The sequence below is a fragment of the Lepus europaeus genome, chromosome 12 (genome assembly GCF_033115175.1).
Source record: "Lepus europaeus isolate LE1 chromosome 12, mLepTim1.pri, whole genome shotgun sequence".
Taxonomy (NCBI): domain Eukaryota; kingdom Metazoa; phylum Chordata; class Mammalia; order Lagomorpha; family Leporidae; genus Lepus; species Lepus europaeus.
Window position 1 is genome coordinate 31,173,928 of NC_084838.1, and position 23,003 is coordinate 31,196,930.

General features: G+C 34.7%; 1 pseudogene; it reads right to left on the minus strand.

Moving 5' to 3' along the window:
- Positions 1 to 19,585: 19,585 nt before the first annotated feature.
- On the minus strand, positions 19,586 to 20,189 carry LOC133771213 (FGFR1 oncogene partner 2 homolog; annotated as a pseudogene).
- Positions 20,190 to 23,003: the final 2,814 nt, after the last annotated feature.

Genomic DNA, 23,003 nt, shown 5'->3' on the forward strand with positions numbered 1-23,003 from the left:
TCCACATTGTTCTACTGATAAAACTAGTTGAAGTCACTTAACATAAGAGCAGTAGCATCAAGAAACCTTAGCTCAGTCTTAGTATTTTCATTAAGGTACCCTATACAATTTCAAATATTCAGCAGTGCTTCTCTATATCATGCAAACTATACAATGAAATTGTACCATTCCACATGCAATTGCATGTGGAAAGAATAAAATTTTAAAAGAAGCTATCAAGTAAATCAAGATGCTTCTCCCTTCTGTCAACTCTTGTACAGTATCATTGAGTATATATGGACAATTATTTTATTAAAAATAAAAAATATTTTATTACATGATAAGCAGATTATAAATATTTTATAATCAAATAATTTTCTTTGAATATTTGAGGAGTGAATCAATGAAAAACGGGTGATGGAAACACTGAAGAAATTTTTTGAATTGTTTGAGATGAAAGTAAAGTTTAATTTGTTCTAAATTCTGAGGGACCTTGAGTATATATGAATGAGAAGTGTGTTAACCTATTGGTTGTGTGAGTCCCGGAATCAACAGACCTAAATTTGAGTTATTCTACTTGCTCTGTAACCTGTGTATATTTCATCAGTGCTTTATGATTCAGCTGTCATATATATCATATGGAAATCATTAGAAATCATGTATACCTCATAGGACTGATGTAAAATGATGTTAAATACTCCAGGCAAACATTTAAGTGAGAGCTGGGTCTTTTGGAAGAAATTATTTTAGTTGCTATGTAAAGGAAGAAAAATGTCAGAATCAGAAAAGTGGTAGAATTCTTTAAGAAGTTTACATATTGAAATTTGTCATCTCATTAATCATAGCATTGCCTCAGTTCTAATCAGTTTAAGCTAAAGGCAATACTAGAATTATATGAATTGATACCACTTGGTAGAAAATATTTCTCCAGAAGTGATCCACTGAATAAGCCCAGAAGATATTCATCAAACATTTTCAATTCTTCATTTCCCCCAAAGTAAAATAATTCGTCAAGATTTGCTTGTTTATTCAGAAAATTGAGTAGGAAGATAAATTATTTATAGAGAAAACATCATTTGTTTTTCTGTTCTGCACCTTTCACATAGTTTACTTCACTTAACCTTTTTGATCGCTTGAAGTTAGCTCCAAGTTTTTTAGGACAGAAACTCTTTCATTAGAATAATTAATATATTATAATAAATTTCCATTTTCCAAAAATATCTTCATTTGTACATCTTGCTTTTGATACTAAGAAACTGTATTTGTACATACTTCACTCAGCTGGTACTTATACTCAATTTTTATGATCCTTAGACTTGAGTTAACAATGAACATTTGTGTTTTAAGCTTTTTAAAGGGATAATAGACAGATGAAAATGCTATATTTAGTCTTCCCATTGTGGTAAATTTGCACATATGCATACACTCAATATATTATCCCCACAATCATGGCAAAAATATATATATACATCACTTCCAAAATTTCCTTTTTTTTTTGTGTATGTGGTCAGAGTTTTTCTTGATGTTTCTGTATGTGTGTGTATGTGTGTGTGTGCGTGTCTTTTGGTGATATGTAATATGATATACATCCGTTAGAATATTTTTAAAATGCATGATATCATATTGTTAAATTCAGGTACTGCATTGTATAACAATAATCATCTTTCATGAATAAATTTTATATATTAAGCAACAACTTTCCATTATTCTTTTTCCTCAACCCTTGAAAACCATGATGTTCTAATGCTATTTGTTTGACTCTATTAGATACTTCATATAAATGGAGCCATGTAGTATTTGTACTTCTGTGACTTGCTTATTTCACTTGGTATAATGTTCTCTAAGTTCATCCACATTGCAAATGGTAAGATTTCCTTCTTTAAGACTAAATGGTATTCCATTGGATGTATGTACTAGATTGTCTTTATCCATTGATCTGTTGATGGACATTTAGACTGTTTTCAATTTTTTGGCTGTTGTGAATAATGCTGAATAATGTTTTCAATTATTTTGGATATAAACCCAGAAGCCAGATTGCTGGATTATATGGTAGTTATATTATTTTGGTGGATTATCATCATACTGTTTTCAATAGTGACCAAACCATTCAATGTTCCTACCAACTGTGTATAAGGATATCCTTTTTCCCATATCCCCTCTTAATATTTGTTCCTTTCCTTTGGTATTAATAGCAACCCTCACAGAGGTGAGATGACATCTCATTGTGTTTTTCATTTGCATTTACCAAATAATTAGTGAAATTTAAGCATGCTTTCATACATCTGTCAGACATTTGTATGTCTTCTGTGAAGATATTTCTATTTAAGTCCTTTGTCTAGTTTTAAAATTGGATTATTTATTTTTTAAAGTTTTTTTGGTAATAGTTTGAAAGGCAAAGTAACAGAGACAGATATAGGGAGTAGGGAGGAGAGTGAGAGAGAGATCTTTCATGTGCTGGTTGCCTCTCAAGTGCCTGCAACAGCTGAAATTAGGCCAGAATAAAGCTAGGATCTGGAAACTCCATCTGGCTCTCATGGGAGTTGCAAGGACCCAAATACTTGAACCATCCCTTTCTGCCTCCATGGATGCACATTAGCAGTGAGCTAGGCTGGAACCAGTGGTAGGACTCTTTCCTAGGCACCTTGATATGGGATATGATGATCCCAAGAGGGGACTTAACCCACTGAGCCACAATGCCCACCCATATTTGATCTTTTGATTGTTTTGCTAGTGATTTGTAGAATATGGATATATTTTCAACATTACCCCTTTATCTAACTTTTTTTAATATATTTCCTCTCATTTCTTAGTTTGTCATTTCACTTTTTTGACTGTTTCTTTTGCTCCGCAGAGCTTTTTAGTTGGATGTAGTTTCATTCTTATTTTTGCTCTTGCTTCCTAGGCCTTTGAGGTTAAATCCAAGAAATAATTTTCAAGAACAATGTCAAGAAACTTTCCCTCTGCTTTTACAGCAAGAAGTTTTAAGTTCAAGTCTCACAGCTAAGTCTTTAATACCTAATAAAGGCAAACATTTCCCTGGTCCGGACTGCACTAGGTCCTTCCCCTCCTGAGAATTTAACCCAAGTTTGAGTCTTCTTTTGCAGTCGAAGCTGTTGGTTCTGGGAAATGCAGTAAACAGCTACCACCCAAGCTTTATTAAAGCCTTCTACTTCTATGTAATTAAAACATTTCTACTTTCTGCTTGACTTTACAAGAAACATCCTTGATCATTCTCTTTTTTTCTGTTTTATTATAATTTTATTTTGCTGAGAATTTCCAGTTTCTTGTCTTCTTCCTCTGCTATTGAATATTGTAATGATAACATGCAAATAACTCACATAATATGGTTAATTTGAGTAATCTACTGCAACATAAAGTTGCTGTATACTTTTTAGAAAACAAGGGAAAAAACACAATCAGCAGGAAAACCATAATTTCAGCACTCTGATGCTTTTTACTGTTTCAAATTGGGAATGCCAAGGATAGGATGACTTAAGAAAAAAATCAAATTATTCTTAGAAGTTCAGGAATACAGTTCTTTTCCCATATTATTTAGTAAATCAAATCAAAGAACATTAGCACCAAAGAAATGAAAAACACCTATATGTAGTTCACATGGTCTTACATTGTCACCATATGAAATATTGGCTCAGATATTGACTTCCTATCATTTCAATTGAAATCATTTTCTATTTGGATATAATTAAAATACTCTAGTCTTAAATCTTTCTAAACAAAAAAAATCATATTTCTTCATTAATGTGAAGAAAAAGCAGAATCACGGAGAAAGAAAACTGAGAAGGATGTTCAGATATGATTGGCAGATATTTTAAAAACACAGTTGGGGCCGGCGCCACAGCTCACTAGGCTAATCCTCTGCCTGCGGCTCTGGCACCCGGGTTCTAGTTCCGGTTGGGGTGCCAGATTCTGTCCTGGTTGCTCCTCTTCCAGTCCAGCTCTCTGCTGTAACACGGGAAAGCAGTGGAGGATGGCCCAAGTACTTGGGCCCTGCACCCGCATGGGAGATCAGGAGGAAGCACCTGGCTCCTGGCGTCAGATCGGCACAGTGCGTTTGCAGCAAAGCACCAGCCGTAGCAGCCACTTTGGGGGTGAACCAATGGAAAAAGGAATACCTTTCTCTCTGTCTCTCTCTCTCTCACTGTCTAGCTCAGCCTGTCAAAAAAATAATAATAAAAAATAACAGTTGGATAGAACTAAAATTAGTACAATATTTCAAGAAAATTTGGCAAGCTCTTTCAAACTTTTAAACCATCTTTGATGTTTAAACTCTACTTTTAGAAATATATTGTATGTAATCTAAGAATCCCAAAGACATAAATATTGGTTATAGAGACGTAGACATGGAGAGAGAAAATATAGGTTTACTAATAACCTAAAATTAGGCAATATTACTAAATGTGATACACTGTGTGCTTTGTTTATCTTACTCATTAAATCTTCAGAATATTGTAATTGTAAAAACAACTATTACTACTGTTATTCAATGTGGTATAACTACAGGATTGAGTCTTCTAGTATAACACTTATAGTAGTGAAAATCAGGGAAACAATGTTAAAATAGGGGTTTTACTATATAAGTTATTAGACATTATTAAATGATGTCAGAGATATATGAAGAGGTCATCAAAATTCATGGAAAATGTATATTATAACAAAGCAATGCATGGGCTTCAAAAATTTCTTTCAGCAAAATAAACTCATCTTTTTACAAAATGTACTGTTTTGAGAGCTAGACACAGAGGCAAAGAGACAGACATACAGAGTCCCCAACCCTCATTTACACCCCAAATTTTAAAAGCCAGCATTGTTTGACATGAGATAGGCAGGCAGTTAGGTAGGATAGCGGAGCTGGTGGTATTTGCAAGCCAGTAGTCACATCCCATGTGTAATTTTATTCTATGTGTTAATCAAAATGCTCCTTCTCCTTAGATGTGCCTGTTTCATCTGGGACCTGAGGAGGGAAGATGCCATGTAAATATGTATATTTGGCTGCATGTGGATTTTTATCAAAATGACCTAAGACTCCCAGGTCACTTCAAGTCTGTAGAGGTAGCCCCCAACCACATAAAAAGAGATCCTCTCTCTTCTGCTAGAAATCAAGACTGGAGGAGGTGCTTGGCTGCTCTTCTATGTTTCCCCTCCCTGACCTCCTTCTCCTTCTGGGTCCACTACCTACTCATGATGGGTATATCTCTTGGTGGAGCAATCTATCTTCACAGATGTGTGTGTGTGGGAGAGTGTTCACTTTCTCACCTTTTGAATAAATTTACTTTGTATATGCCAGCACTAAGAATTCTCTTTGTGCATGACAAGAGCCTGGAATAAAAAAAGTATAAACTGCACTCCCCCATCACATGCTGACTTTTGAAAATGACTTTGTGGATGGTCATTTAACTTGTTTCTTACTAATTTCACAAGATTTTCAGTAGCCTTTATTAGATGGCTTTGAAATAATTTTCACCTGCAAATAACAATTATAGCATTATAATTTTTATTATTTTAACATATTAAGTTTTTACACTTTAATTTAACATATTATGTTTTTACACTTTTGGTTGTATATCATTGGATAGAAGGTAAAACCAGTGACTAAATATAAAATTTGCACTTGATTTTAACAAGCTTCTTTAATCCTTTTTTCAATAATATAATTTATGATGCAGGTATCTAGTAGATATTCATTAATGAAGAAAGTGATGTTTTCTTCAGTGTCCCACTTAAATTTTATTAACAATATTTTTGGACCTAAGGTCAAAGAAATTGTGTATTTATCAGTTACATATATATATATATATATATATATGTGTGTGTGTGTGTGTGTGTGTATATATATATATATATATGTGTATATATATATATATATATATATATGACAAGTTTCTTGCCTAAATTGGCTTGAAATAGATTATCACTTGAGCAAGAATCAAAAGAAATAAATAATTTTATTTTCTTTAAATCTATAATACCAAATTTACTGTTCCTTTGCTTTCCTTATATATTTAAATTTTGATTATTTTAATTGCTTATATTCATGTTTTACTACATATTCTATTATCTAATACTTTGCATTCTGCTTTTTCTTATTTAAAATTACTCCATTATCATTATCCCATATAATTGGTATCTTCACTCCTTGGCTACAAAGCATGCTAATACATGCTGATGGAATATAATTTTTTAATCTCTTGTGTTTGTGCTTATGAATTCTGTTTTGTTTTTCACTTTTGATAAAATGATTAATTTTTCATTCTTCGTATTGTTAGCAATTAAACATTATACATTCTCTTCATATAAATACATATATTTACCACATTATCTTACCTTGCTATATTTTTCTTACATGATTTTGTGTTGTAATTTAGTATCTTTATTATTTTCGTGAAAGTTGCATTTATGTGCCTCTTTAAATTATGTCAATCTATACTTGAAATTCACCTTCTGACTTAATTATTGCAGATTTGTATAACGTTTTTCTATTTTTATAATTTCTTCATCATTTTCATATTATTCACTTTCATTGAAGCTATGTATGTAATTGTGGATACAAAGTTTGTCTTCCCAAAACACATGCAGCTGAATAAACTCTGATGTCTTAATGATTGATTGATTAAAAGTAGACATGACTTAATGTAATGATGTCATCGGAGAGGGACGTCTTTGGGTCATTGGAACTATGTTCTCGGAGGGTGTTTCTTAGGAGAGGTTTGACTATGTCAGATCAAGTTCAGTTCCCTCCCTGCTTCCCAGCCCAGGATATGTGATCACTGCTGCAACTATCACCAAGACCAGCCTCAGCAGACAGTGAATAATGTCTTTCCCTCAATCTCAAAAGGACACTGACCACCTGCTAGTGTGGTTAATGCCACTCCTTAATCATAACAGCGTTAAATGCTGTCACAAATCTTTCTGAAAAGCCCAGAGTGATCATTAGGATGCTTCAAGGCTATCAGCAGGCTCCTACCATATCTTTATTTTAACTTTGTAAATATATAAAACATTTCCCCAATTTGTCACCCTTGGTAGAAAAAATTCATTGCATCTTCTTACCAGATCTCCTGTCCATCCTGATTTAGAATCCTGCACATAAGTGCCTGAATAAATTATTTGTTTTTACATGAAGCTTCCTTCTCCATTCCTTGGTGTCAGGATTTTTCTATTTCTGAGACAATAGACACTTTCTAGATCTTCAACAACATTACATCATGTAGTGCATCATCAGTACTGTTCTGAATCAAAGGTTGCATAGTACAGAAAGTAACAGTGCGAGCATTAAGACAAAATGGGTATAATTGGAGACCATTATGCTTAGTGAAATAAGCCAGTCACAAAAAGACAAATATGTTTTTCCGGATTTCTGGTAACTAATATACACAGTACAAAAACAAGTAATGCATCTAAGCAAAATTGATATTTTGAGACTGATTACTTTTTAAAGCTCTTGAGGAACAGTGGTTCCTCTAAAAACTTAAAAAAATGTATTTCAAATCATATTGGGTGATTAGTTTTAAAAAACACAGTGAAAAGTTAATATGTTAAATATATATGTATATATATATACAGAGAGAGAAGATATATTAAAATCAGAGATGAACAAGGAGATATTGTACAGATACCACAGAAATAAAAAAGAATAATCAGGAATTAGTACAAAGAGCCTTATGCCAACAATTTGAAAAACAACTTAGAAGAAATGGAAGGATTTCTGCACACATGCAATTTACCAAAATTGAGTCATGAAGACATTGAAAGCCTAAATAGACCAATAACAAAGAGAGAGATTGCATCAGTAATAAAGTCACTCCCAAAAAAGAAAATACCAGAGCTGGATGGCTCCACAGCTAAGTTCTACCAAATTTTTTAAAAAAATCAATCCCGATTCTTCTTAAACTATTCAAAACAATTGAAAGGGAGAGAATTCTCCCCAGCTCCTTCTAGGAGGCCAGTATCATGATATTGCCAAAACCAGACAAAGATAAAACAAAGAGAAATATAGATGAATATGCCTAAGGAACATAGATGGCAAAAATAAACAAAATAGTAGCTAATTAAATCCAACAAAGCATCAAAAAGATCATTCACCTTGACCAAGTGGAATTTATTCCGTTATGCAGGGATGGTTCAAAACATGAAATCAATAAACATGCTACATCACATTAACAAATTGAAAAATAAGAAATTATATGATTATCTGAATGAATATAGAAAGAGCATTTGATAAAAATACAGCATACTTTCAAGAAAACAACCTTAAGCAAATTGGGTATAGAAGGGACATACCACAACACAATCAAAGCAATATATCTCAAACCTATAGCCAACATCACATTGAATGGAGAAAAGCTGCAAGCATTTCCACTAAGGTCTCTAAGCCTACAAGGATGTTCATTCTCACCACCACTGCTTGATATATTCCTGAATATTTTATCCAGAAACATTAGACAAGAAAAATAAATCAAAGGGATACAAATGGGAAAGGATGAAGTCGAATTATCCCTGTTTGCAGATGCCATAATCCTTTACATATGGGAACCAAAACACACTACCAAAAGATTACTGTAATCCCTAAGAGAGTTTGGTAAATTTGCAGTAAATAAAATCAGCACACAAAAATCAATAGGATTTATGTAAAAAACAATGTCATGGCTAGCAAGAACTTGTAAGATCAGTCCCATTCTCAATAGCTACAAAATTTTTAAATACTTGGGGATACATGGTACTAAGGATATGAAAGATCTCTACAATAAAAATTATGTAACATTAAAAAAAGAAATAGAAGAAACAAAAAAGTTTAAAAATCTACCATGTTCAAATTGGAAGCATTCTATCAAAGTGTCCATCCTGCCCAAAGCAGTTTACAGATTCAGTGTAATCCCCATAAATACCAAAGATGTTCTTCTCATATCTACAAACAATGACCTTAAATTTCTTTTTTTTCTAAAGATTTATTTATTTATTTGAAAGTCAGAGTTACACATACAGGGAAGGAGAGGCAGAGAGAGAGAGAAAGAGAAAGAAAGAAAGAGAGAGAGAAAGAGAGAGAGAGGTCTTCCATCTTCTGTTTCACTCCCCAATTGGCCAAATGTCCAGAGCTGAGCCAATCCAAAGCCAGGAGCAAGGAAATTCTTCCGGGTCTCACATGGGGTGCAGGTGCCCAAGGACCTGAGCCATCATCTATTGCTTCCCCAGGCCATAGCAGAGAGCTGGATCAGCAATGGAGCAGCCAGAACTCGAACCAGTGTCCATATGGGATGCTGGTACTGCAGGCAGCAGCTTTACTCTCTATGCCACAGTGCCAGCCTCAACCTTAAATTTCACATGGAATCACAAGAGACCCCAAGTAGTTAAAGCAATTAGTTAACTCAGATCAGGGAAAATCAATGGCATCTGTCTTTTGGGGATTGGCTTTCTTTACTGAGTATAATGGTTTCCAGTTGCATCCATTTTTTTGCAAAAGATAGGATTTAATTTTTTTACCATTGAGTATTATTCCATAGTGTATACATGCCATAATTTCTTTATCCAGGCATAAGTTGATAGATATCTGAGTTTATTCTGTATCTTGACAATTGTGAATTATGCTTCAGTGAACATGGGGTATAAATAACATTTGGGTAAATTCCCAGGACTGGGATGGCTGAGTAAAATGATAGATCTATTTTCAGATTTCTGAGGTATCTCTATACTGTCTTCCACAATGGCTGTACTGGTTTCATTAACACCAGCAGTGCTTTGGGTACTTCTTTTCCTATATTCTCACCAACATTAAATGTTTGTTGATTTCTGTGTTGGAGCTATGCTAACTGGGATGAGGTGAAACCTCATTGTGGTTTTGATTTGCATTTCCCAGATGGTTATTGATCCTGAGCATTTTTTAATGTGTCTATTGGTCATTTGAATTTCCTCTCTTGAAAAATGCCTGTTCAAGTCCTAAGCCCATTGCTTAACTGGATTTTTTTGTTTTGTTGTTGTTGAGTTTCTCAAGATCTTTATAGATTATGGATATTGATCCTTTATCAGTTTCATAGTTTGCAAAGTTGCAAAGATTTTCTCCCATTCTGTTTGTCACTTCACTTTGCTGAGTGTTTCTTTTGCAGTGCAGAAGTTTCTCAACTGATGTAATCCAATTTGTCAATTTTGGCTTTGATTGCCTATGTTTCTCAGATCTTTTCAAAGAAGTTTTTGCCTATGCCAAGGTCTTGTAGTTTCCGCAATTTTCTCTAGTAATTTGATGACATTGGGTCTTAGATTTAGGTCCTTGATCCATTTTGAGTGGATTTGATGTACAATACAAGATTTCAAGACATACTACAGGTCATTTGTAGTCAAAGCAGCCTGGTACTGGTGCAAGAATAGACATTTGGATTAATGGGACAGACTACTGTCCCTGGAATCCACACATCTACAGCCAACCAATCTTTGACATACAAGCGAAAATTGCTTCAACAAATGGTGTTGGGACTGTACCTCTGAATGCAGAAGTATGAAACAAGGCCCCTACTTTATGCCTTATTCAAAAATCAATTCACAATGGATCAGGGATCTAAATCTGAGGCCAGATATCTTCTAATTTCTGGAGTAAAAGCAGGCAAATTACTGTAAGATATAGGTACATGACTTCTTGGATAAGACCCCAGAAGCACAGGCAATAAAGGTAAAAATAGACAAATGGGATTACATCAAGCTAAGAAGCTTATGCACTGCAAAGGAAACAATCAACAAAATAAAGAGGCAACTAACAGAATAGGAGAAAATATTTGTAAACTATACATCTAATAAAGGATTAATATCTAGAATATATAATGAGCTCAAGAAGCTCATCAACAATAAAACAAATGATCCATTTAAGAAATGAGATAAGAATATGAAGAGGCATTTTTCTAGATATAAAACAAAATAGCCAATGACATGTGAAAAGAAGCTCAGGATCACTAGCCATAAGGGAAATTCAAATAAAAACCACAATGAAGTCTTTCTTCACCATAGTTAGAATGGCTGTCATCCAAAAATTTTAAAAAATTAACAAATGCTGGTGAGAATTTTGCAGAAAATATACTCTGATATATTCTTTGTGGGGATGTAAACTAGTACAGTCAATATGGAAGATAGTATGGAGATTCCTCAAAAATCTGAAAATAGATCTGCCATATGGCCCAGCCATCCTACTCCTGGAAATTTACCCAGACAAAATGAAATAAGCATGCAAAAGAGTTATCTGTACCCTCATATTTATAGCAGGTCAATTCACAATAGTTAAGATATGGCACCAACTCACATGTCCATGAACTAAAGACTGAATCAAGAACTTGTGCTATACATACATGCAGGAGTACTACTCAACCATAAAAAAATGAAATACTACCTTTCATAACAAAATGTATGTAATTAGAGACCACCATGCTTAGTGAAGTAAGTCATTCCCCAAAACACAAATACCATATGTTTTCTCTGATCTGTGGTAACTAATACAGAGAGACAAAAAAATCATGTTTATGAGTGAAATTGACATTTTCAGATCTGATTATTGTTCATAGCCCTTGCCTATACCCCTGAAGAACAGTGTTTTTTCCCCCTTCTACTTTTTTATTTAGTGGAGTTTTAAGCTTGTGGTAATAAAGTAAATTAAAAATATGTAATTGCAAAAATTAAAAGAAATGTAAGAAAGGAAGGAGGAGTCAGAGTAAGAGGGATAGAGGGAGAGTAGGGTATGTTCTCAAAACTGTATAAATGAAATACATGGAGTTTTTCCCTTTATACAAATAAAAATGTTTAAAAAGAAAAAAGTATAATCTGATATTTAACATAATAGCTTTCATTTAGACAATTTAATCAAAAAAGCAATTATTTTCACTTAGGTATATAGAGATGAAGCTACTGAGTACTTACTAATTGCTCTTCATTATCCTATGTCTTTGAAATAGATTCATTTGTTTAATCCATTGTCTTCATTGTCTTACAAGTCAGAAAAGAAACACAGAGAGAAAATCTGCACATCACAAATCCATTAAGAAAATCCGGAATCCAAGTGTTTGGAGTTTCGATCCAGGGAGTACATATCCTCTACATTTTCCAGTCATTAATTTTTAAAATATTTAGTAATTTATTTGAAGTCAGAGTTATGGAGAGAGAGGGAGAGACAGAGAGAGATACAAAGATATCTTCCATCCACTGGTTCACCCGTCAGTTGGCCGCAACGGCTAGAACTGGCCAGACTGAAGCCAGGAGCTACTTCTGGGCTTCCTGATAAGGGCCATAGCTCTTGAACCATCTTTTACTGCTTTTCCCAGGCCATTATCAGGGAACTGGATTGGAAATGGAGACACAGGGACATGAACCAGCGCTCCTATAGGATTCTGGTATCATGGATGGCAAATAACCTGCTATGCCACAATTCTGACACTTCTAGTCAACTTAATTTTTAAATCAAGGAAAATTTTCATTCACTGTATTAGATGTGCTTTCTTATGTTTTATTCCCTTTACTTGGTAACATTTAATTTTTTTCAAAAATCTTTTTTCATTATTATCTGAACATTTATAAAAAGAATAAATATAGATGTTGAACATATAACAAAACAACTGCCTTTACTAAAAGAAAGGAAATTTATTATGTTGATTTGTTCAGCACAATGCAGAATGATGAGGTAAAGACTGAATTTGAAATATCAGAAAGTTCAGACATAGCTCTATGCAAAAACTAAAGAGAGAGAAAAATAAATGGAGAAAGAAAGAAAAATAATACAGTAAAAATAATACTCTTAAGTGATAGTGATGTGAAATAACTGTTAAGCAACACATACAGGATTTCTTGCATGTTGATCATCTAACTAGAACAGTTATTTCATGTAGAATTCCTGATTAAATTAATAAATATTTAAATCTTGAAGCCAAAAACTATTCTGAAAACATGGGCATATACTTGATGATTAGAAAATATCTTTCAGCAATATCCCTACCTGCTCACATAAGTAATTTGAATGATACAAATAGATAAGACATTATCAATCACTTAAATTAATTTATATTAAAATGTGTATACAATAATATGTAAACTGGGGAGTTAAGTCTTCATTTTTATCATGTAAATTTCATTCTGTAGATTTTCCAGGTTAGAGGGCATAGCACAGATGGAGTGTCTGTTTGTTCCATTGAGTTGGTAGCAAGCAACTCAATATAAGACATTACTAGCCTAAGAACCTATTGTCAGATTTTAGAGTGACATTGTTATAATGAAAATGGTGCCATTTTTTGGCACTTGAATTCCTATTGTTATATTTTCCCTGAGAGTTGAGAGCATGTTGAGTACTTATCTCAGGGTAGTAAAACATCTTAAGACCCATGAGAAATATATATCTATGATGATACTCTAGAATTTCTTACTGAATTTGGATTGTTTCTGTATTATATGAGACTTTTACCCTTTAATGGTAGGAATATGAATTTAACTTGTTTAGCTATGCATAATCAATAACAGACTTGTATTCTTTTGATTTTTTATTCCTATTTTCAATTGTGAGGATGTATTTCTTTAATAGCAATAGAAATTAGAAAAACATTATAATATGAAATGTGTTAAGAATATGACTATATAATGATAGTGGAAAGAGTACACAGTTTGGAATTAAAGAAGCTGTATTTGACTCCAGGGCCTTCAGTGGTGTAATTTTCTTTTTGGTTTTTCTTTAGTTAAGTTATTTAATTTTTTTGAGTCATAATTTCCTCATCTTTAGGGGGGGAATAATGATGTCCATCTATAAGTATGTCAGAAACTTAAGATAGTACTTATTATTCCACCTGATAAGTAAATTGAATATACTAAATGTAGTATTTATGTTGTAGATAACCAATCATAAGTGATAGTGTAATACCTTATGATAATTTAAGGTTGTGATTATAACCAGAAAATTAATGTAATTTTTTAGAAGATTTATTTATTTATTTGAAAGTCAGAGTTACAGAGAGAGCAAAAGAGAGGCAGAGAGAGAGAGGTCTTCCATCCGCTGGTTCACTCCCCACTTGGCCACAATGGCCACAGCTGTGACAATCTGAAACCAGGAGCCAGGAGCTTCTTCTAGGTCTTCCATGCAGGTGTAGGGGCCCATGAGATTGGGCCATCTTCAACTGCTTTCCCAGACCGTAGCAGATAGCTGGATTGGAAGTGGAGCAGCCAGGACTCAAACCAGTGTCCACACAGGATGTGGGCACTGCAGGCAGCAGCTTACCTGCAACACCACAGCACCGGCCCCTATAAATTTACACTTTACACTGCAAGATATATCTGTCTCAATTAGATATTCAACTGAAAAAAGCAAGGTGGATTTGTGAATTTGTTTAAATCATGATGAGGTGCTCTTGAGTCAAACTTCTTTCTTCTTATCTTTCATTCATGTCCTCCATATGTCTCATTTTAATGAGTTTTCACACTATTTGACTCAGATGTCAGTTAAAATATCCCATCTAACTGTGCTCAAATTCTAAATATATTCTCCATGATTTATTTAGAAAAAGACTTCTCAACTTTCCCTCTTAAAAAAGATCAGGAAATTGTTTTATTTATTGTGATCAATTCATTCTAATTCAATTTAATTTGATTTAATTATTATGATCCTCAGAAGTGACCAAGTTAAACCTTTCACAAGAAATCAAAAGACCAAGGTGAACTACCTCCGAGCAAGCCCGGTTCCAAGGCAGCTTCCTCTACCATAAACCTTAGCCAATGTTGTTACTACTCTCTCCCCAGTACATTTTGTATCATCTTCAGTGAAACAAATGTCCCCCAGAAGTCACCTGGAAACACAGTCGAGTGATGAGTACTCAGGTCTTACAGCTAAATACTTTCTAACTTTTTCACTCTTTCATGTTTTGTGGTCTCCTTCAATATTACACTAGACATTCAGAAATCTCACTAATTTACTGAAGACATACACAAAGTCCAAGAATCGATTGCTGTAACTAACTGATCAGACTCCAGTTTCCACCCAGAGTTGAGGGTTCCATATTTAACTTCACATTCTGCATCCAAAGACCAAACTCCCAACCTTAATTCTGTACATGTTCTACTGGTTTCTATAATTCCTTTGGGATTTAATTAGTCTTTGCACATACCTGTCTTTGATGATGGACAGGTCGTAAGGTTATTGAGAACAAATGTTTGGGATAATCATGAGGGCATTGAGAGAAAATCTTAGGAAAAATCATCTCTAAGTGGTAAGATGTCCAGCTCAATTAAGTTTGTTGCATGGCATCCAGGAAAGAATGAGAAATTACCTGGAAAATCAAGTTGTTATTTCATTCATTGTGTAGGTTTCATAGGTAAATCTGGAAATCAAGGATCTTTAGTTAATCCATAGAAATGTCTCCATTCTGTTCCTCAGGTTTCTCCAATTTGCTGACACTGAGTTTTCTTGCAGATATGCCATTGTTAAAATGAGAAACTAGTCCTAATTTTGAACAGTGCACTCTCTGTGGATCTCAATGAGTGTTCATTTCATGGACTGTATTGTATTTTTCATGGATGTCAATGGAAGTAAAAGAAATGAAAATATCATCATCAGACAATTAATCATTTTTTAAAGATTTATTTATTCATTTGAAAGGCAGAGTTACATACAGAGGCAGAGCAGAGAAAGAGAGAGGTCTTCTATCCACTAGTTCACTCCCCAAATGGCTATAAAAGCTGGAGTTGAGCCTATCCAAAACCAGGAGACAGGAGCTTCTTCCAGGTCTCCCACATGGTTTCAGGGGCCCAAGGACTTGGGTCATCATCCTCTGCTTTCCCAGGTGCATTCACAGGGAGATAGATTAGAATTGGAGAAACCAGGAGACAGACCGGAATCCATATGGGATGCTGGCACCTCAGGCAGCAGCCTTACCTACTACACGACAGTGCTGCCCCACAATTAATCATTTTTTAGTCCCAGTTATTGTCACAATCACTATATATTGTGTTTTCTCATTTTCCAATTGTACATCATTCTAATCAAAGAAATTAAGTTTAGTAATTCAAAACCACCACATAAACTGTGTTATTACTTAAAATTTCCCACTAACAATGGCATTCTTCATGCCCAGGCCATCAGAACACTGTTTAACTTCAAAGCTTCATCCTGACTTAACACATGATTCTGTTAACCTCATCTAATAAACGAAGCCTAATGCAAAAGGTTGTATGTGACAACTTTATGGTGAGTACAAACCCAAGGAGTGGTAGGACAGAAAGAGTGAAGTTGAAAAGTCAGGAAATTCAGGGCAAGGTTACATTACAGTTTATAGCTTTGATGTTCAACTGACTGTTTAATGCCATAGTAGGTCTTCCAAGAAACCGTATTGACAGAATTATAGAATAGTCCACCAAAGCAAAAAGGGAGAAAGTTCATCCCCTCATTTACGTCTTACACTGATCTAATAAATCCCTGTGTAACTTTAGCTTCTCCCCTTTTTTTATTGTGCCTGAGATCAATACCCACTTATTGCAGAAAAGCCTTAACAACAGACTTGGTAAGGCAGCAGAAAGAATACCCAGTCTAGAAGATGGGACTTTTAAAACAGTCTAGTCACATAAAAACAGTGTCCAGGATCTACTGAACACCATCCAGTGACCAAATATATGAGTCTTAGGATTTTTCTAAAGGTAAGGGAAAAAAATGGCTTAGGAAACCCTTTCAGTAAAATAATAACAGAAAATTTCCCCAACTTATTTCTTCTAGAATGTCAATGAACATGACACATCATATCAACAAAATGATTGCTTATAAGTCATATGATTATTTCAACAGATGCAGAGAAAGCAATTGGTAAAATACAACATTCATTCATGAGAAAACCTTTAAAAATTGGGCATAGAAGGAACATATATCAGCATAATAAAGAGAATATATAACAAACTCACAGCCAGAAATATATTGAATAGGGGAAAAGCTAGAAGCATTTCCATTAAATCCAGAACCAGACCAGGATGACCACTCTCACTGCCACTACTATTCTTCAATACAATTCTGTAAGCTTTAGAGCCATTAGGAAAGAAAAAGAAATCAAAGGTATACAAATTGGAAAGGTGGAAGTCAAATTATCCCTGCTTATAAATGACAGGATCCTTTATACCAGAGAATAAAAAGACTCCACTAAGGGACTATTAGAACTCATGAAAGAATTTGTCAAAATTGCAGGATAGAAAATCAACACACAAAAATCTATAGTATTCTTATACACCAACAATGCTCTGACTGAGAAAGGACTTATAATTCAGTCCCATTTATAAAAGCTACAAAACCTTTAAACACCTTGAGATGAATTTAACCAACAATGTGAAAGATCTCTACAATTAAAATTAGAAAATGGTGGTGAAAGAAATAGAAGATGCAATCACACAGAAAAATCTTCTATGTTCATGAATTGGAAGAATTAACATGAAAATGTCCATACTTCGTAAAGCAATTTGTGGATTCAATGTGATCCTAGTTACAATCCAAAGAATATCATTTCTAGTGGAAAATGATGTCATCCTGCTACCCCATAATTTTCCATGTTTACTGGTGTACATGTGCAGCATTCAAATGAAAATACTAGCTATTGAAAAATGGCCATTGATTGAAAAGGAAATAGAAAATACAGATATAAAAGCAAACCATATGTTAGAAATAATATATAAGATACAAATTACAATTTCAATTTAAAAATGTTTGGTATGCACATAAAATTGTATATATTATGAGATAATACAATGTTTTTCAATTTTAATTACTTATCTTTGATAAAATAGGTATGATAAAATAAGTATGTACTCTCAGGACATAAATTCAAGGTTCTGTTTAAAAAAAAAAAGCATGGGATGGAAAACTGTCACTAAAAACAAAGTAAATGTCTTATAACATCAAGATCATAAAATTATCCAAGCAAGAAGACCAAGAATAAATTAACTTACTTGCTTATAAAAATAATTATTTATCAAGTAACATTTGTTGAAAGAGCTGCCTCAATGAACTGCCTCAACTTAATCTCAACTGTATAGTTTATTTTCTTTAATCCTTACTTGTAATAGAAACTATTTCAATGAATATGCCATTAAATTAAGGGACACTCACAAAAATCAATAGGAAAGCTAAAATATAAAAAGTTCTATTTATTTATAAAGTATCAATTAAGGTCTCTGAATGATAAAAGAAATCCATATAATGTTCGTGTGGGCTGTTGGGCCTTTTCTAATCAATCAGCCCATCCCCCTAGTCATAATATATGAAAATTCTGAAGCAAAAAGTGGTTTGGGATTTTACTAATACGTGAAATTTACAGAAAAGTTATCTGGGTTGTGCTCATTTTGGCAGCACATATACTTAAATTGGAACAAAAGTTACCCAAGGAAATAACATTTGTTCAACATATTATATACACAAAAGTAGAATTTTCTATTTGTGCTAATTTTAATATTTATTTATATAAATGAACATATTTAATTATACTTGACACATCCTTTTATTCTATAATCACCACAGAGTAAGAAAAATTTAGATTTCGGTGAATGTTTAAACTCAATCCTATATCTGGTGTTTTTTTTTTTAAATTATATACTGTATAGTTGATTTAAATAAAAACAGAAAACATAATTTTGAACCCACATATTTCTTTCCCTTTCAACTGAAATGTTGTAAGAAAAATCTTCCAAGTTCTAAGACCAGATGGAACTTAAAAATTGATACAGAGTATTTTTTGAAATTCTGATTTACTTTTTCTGTATCTCAAGAATAAGTTTCTTTTGAAAAAAGGGTGCTATGAACTGTAGGAATTCCCAACTTACTTTGATATTACTCTGCTTATCTTGTTCTATCACAGATCTCATCTCTGATAGCCAAATGAACTGTGTAATATCATCAAAGAACAACCAGAGAAAAATTTCATTTTTGTTACTTAGAACCAAAGATAATTATTTCCAAGGGGTGTTTAGCATACTAAATATGTTTATTATAAGATCTTCTTTCTTAGAAAGTAATTTTCCATTTCTCTCATTCCAGAAATGATAGTTTATACACTTATATGAGTTCTAGACAATTGTTAGATAACCACCAGGGCAAAATTAAATCACCTCTCTTAAGGCGCATTGTACATCCTTTAAAACCATATTTTCTTTAACAAAAATTGAAATCAATGTGATAGTAGACAGGTGATCATTATAGCTGAAGGCTTATGGTCCATAAGCTGCTTTGACATCAAACAAGAAGTGTAAAACTTATTAGGAGGACCTTCCACTATTAGAACTATGGTAAAAATAATGGGATAATTCTGTGGATTCCTAAGCATTTATTGGAAATCAAATTTCTGTGTATCCAGGAAGCAACCCTGAAAGCTCTTGATACATTCTGCAGTCCTAAAAACCTTTCACCACCAGTTAACAGGGGTCTTTTCTACTTCTCAACTGTGTTTGGGAATAAAGTCATGACCACTAACTATACATGTTTTGCTGCTGTCTTTAGGCAGTGTGGCAAACGTTATAGAGAAACAAACAGACTGTATGGTCTATGCAGTCCACCATTCATGGATGCATAGGTCGGTCCTAGTGAGCTTTGGGATTTAGGGAAGCTCACAGAAGCTCACAGAAGTCAGCTCTCCCTCAGACTTAGGTCACAGTTGCTCACTAATGCTGAAAGCGATGTGTTTTCCCATGCATTCTCTTCCCTAAGGTTCAGAAATGGTTCTCGAGATATTTGAAGAATATCTCTCAGCCCTTTGTTTTCTCCATCATGTTGAAATACTCAATTGTGCTTTTTGCAATCTTTTTACTTGTCAGTGTCAATCACTGTGGCCATTTCTGTTATCCAGTCCATAAGTACTTGTAACTCCTTGGGGTGCTACTTTTTTAACTTCATTACTATACCTGGATCAAATAATTTTGCTAGCCATTATCAAGATCAATGGTTGTCTTGATACTTGCTCATTATAAGTTCCAAGGCAGACTGATGTTCTTCCAGACATGTACACAATTCTTTGTTCTCTTGTGTGGCTGGATTCCCATTCCTAACGTGGACCGTGGCCAGTGTCTTGAGAAGTTCTTGAATTTCTGATATTGATTCTTCCTGATACTTCTACTCGCTTGTTGAGAGCTGTGGTTTTCTCAATCGGAGATTCTGCTACAGCATCATGATCTCTCAATCTTTCAACAAGAGCTGTAGCATCAACAAGTGCCTTCTCAATTGTGCCACTCATTTCTGGAAGAGTATCTTAGTTCCAGAAAGAAGAGAAGGGACGAGGAGAGGACATTGGTTCCCAAGAGAGAGAGAGAGAGCTCGGAGGATTTAGACTAGGGCCCTGGCTCCAGAGGAGCCCAGCACCTGAGCGACCAGGCACAGCGGACTGCCCACTCACCTATGCCCGCTTGTCTCCCTGCACTTCATCCACCTACTCAGCTCTCAATCCCTCACAGCTGTCAGCTGTGGAGCCTGAGAAGCCTCTGCCAGCTCAGACCTATGCACACTAATAGAGACTCTGTGCTCCTATTCAGTCTTCTAGAGAACAGAGGGAGAATTGGGCAAGGCCAGTGGAGAGGCAGCTGGGGACCTGGTGGGGCTCAGCCCGGGAGAAACCAAATGTAATGGTTTGATGTATGTATTTATGATGTTATGTCCGATTGGATTATCTATCTGTCTCATTATTTAACAGCTTGTTTATGCTTAAAAACTTTCAAAAATCCTATTTTCTAGGTTGTTAATGGAAAAATATGATACATTATCTACAATCACCCTGTTGTGCAGTAGTACCCTAGAACTTCTAACATTAACCTAGTACCTGTTAATCCATCCTCCCCATGCTGCCCTCCAGATATCCCTACCCAGCCTCTGGTAACCGCCATGATACTTTGAACTTCTATTAGATAAAATTGTGACAGTGTGGTGATTTTGTCCAAAATTTGAAATAATAGAAAGCACATAAAAATGTGGAAAAATTTTAACAGGAATAATTGTTTAAATAAAAAGAGACCAAGAACACTTCTCAAAGATGGAGTAAGAACATCTTAAAAAAAAAAAAAACTGCTCCTCAAAAGAAAATTAATCCTTTTAGAGCTTTAGTTAAAATTTTGAAACAGCCCAAAGAACATTTTTTTCAAGAAAAAAGCAATAAGTTATGGTAAAAGGAAACTTTTGTAGTATTTAGGTTGCCGTATCGCAGTTTTTCAGTATCCTTAAAACCAAATAACTTCAAAATTGTTACAGTTGTGAAGAATAGAAGCCTACTTACTCACATGAGGGGCACGCTACATTTATGATAGCACAGGAAGCATCATCCCTAGAAAATTATCACTGTTTTTCTTGCCAGCAGCTCTCTGGAAATGCCCATTCTCAGGGATGTCTTGTTTGACTGGACTTAGCACTTTGCGTAAGCAAGCAGTCCTAACTTTAGTGCATTTGTAGAAAATTATCAATGGTAATTTTTTATCATTGGATCTGCCTGATGTGGCAATAACAGGGCTAACTGAAACACTGCAAAAAAAGAAAAGCCATGGAATAAAATGTCCATAGTCAGCTTTGTAAAGCTTGCATATATTCCTAGGATATAGAATGCTGCCCACATATGCAGGGCTCTATGTTCCTGGGAAAGATCTGATTTTTAACTCAGTTAAATGTAGAGGGGCAGCATTGTGGAGCTCCTTGCCACATTGGCACTCTAGCAGAGTATCAATTCAAGTCCTGGCTGCTGTGTTTCTGTTACAACTTCTTGCTCATGCATCTATGAAAAGCCGATGATGGCCCAAGTACTTAGGCCCCTGCCACCTACACATGAGACCTGGGTGGAATTCCATGTTTCTGGCTTTGGTCTTGGTCCAGACCTGGGCCAGCCATTGAGGCCAGTTAGGGAGAGAAGAGTGAATGAAAAATTCTCTGTCTCTCCCTCCTTCTCTCCTCCCCCATGTCACTCTTCTTTCGAATAAATAACTAAACATTTTTTAAGACAGAGAGAGAGACAGAGAGAAAGGTCTTCCTTCCATTGGTTCACCCTCCAAATGGCCACTATGGCCAGAGCTAGCTACACCGATCTGAAGCCAGGAGCCAGATGCTTCCTCCTGGTCTCCCATACGGATGCAGGAGCCCAAGCACCTGGGCCATCCTCCACTGGCTCCCCGGGCCACAGCAGAGAGCCGGACTAGAAGAGGAGCAACCAGGACTAGAAACCGGCGCCCAGATGGGATGCCAGCACCGCAGGCAGAGGATTAACCAAGTGAGCTATAGCACTGGCCCCTAAATAAACATTTTTTAAAAAAGCAGATGAAGACACATTCAATATTATATATTGTTTATGAAACTATCAATTGAAAAATGAGAAATCTAAAAAGTTATTAGGATGTATAAATCCAAAACCATGATAATGATAAGTGTTGAGGAGGATCGAATTGGAATTCTTTGCTGAGGGCATGTCAAATGGTACAGACACTTCACAATCAAGTTTGGCATTTTTTAAAACAAAGGTAAACATGTTAGTACCATGAGATGCACTGATTGTGCTCATTGCTTACCCACATGATTTAAGAATACATCTCCACAAAACTCTGAACATGGTAGTTTATAGCAGTTGAAATGTTTACTCAAATGATTTGATAATTTGCCTACATAAAACTGTACACATGATGGCATATAGCAGCTTATTTGCCAAAAATTAGATACAACCAATATACTGCCTAATAGGAAACTGGAACAACAATGATGGCACATCCATGCAATGTAATATCATGAAGTGATAAAAGGAAATGAGCTATCAAGTCATAAAAACTACATAGATAAACCTTACATGCCTATTGCCATGTGGAAGAAGTCTAGCTAGAAGATACTACAAAAAATAAAACCATGAAGAAACAGATCAGTGGTCACTTTGGGTTTGGTTTGTTGAAGGAAGATATGAATAACCGACCATGAAGCTATTCTGTATGATACTGTGAAAGTGTATACATGGCTTTTAGCCACATTTTCCAGTTTCTGTGTCTGGTACTTTGACTTCTGGTATCTTGCTAACTAGGGAGGGAGTGCTCCT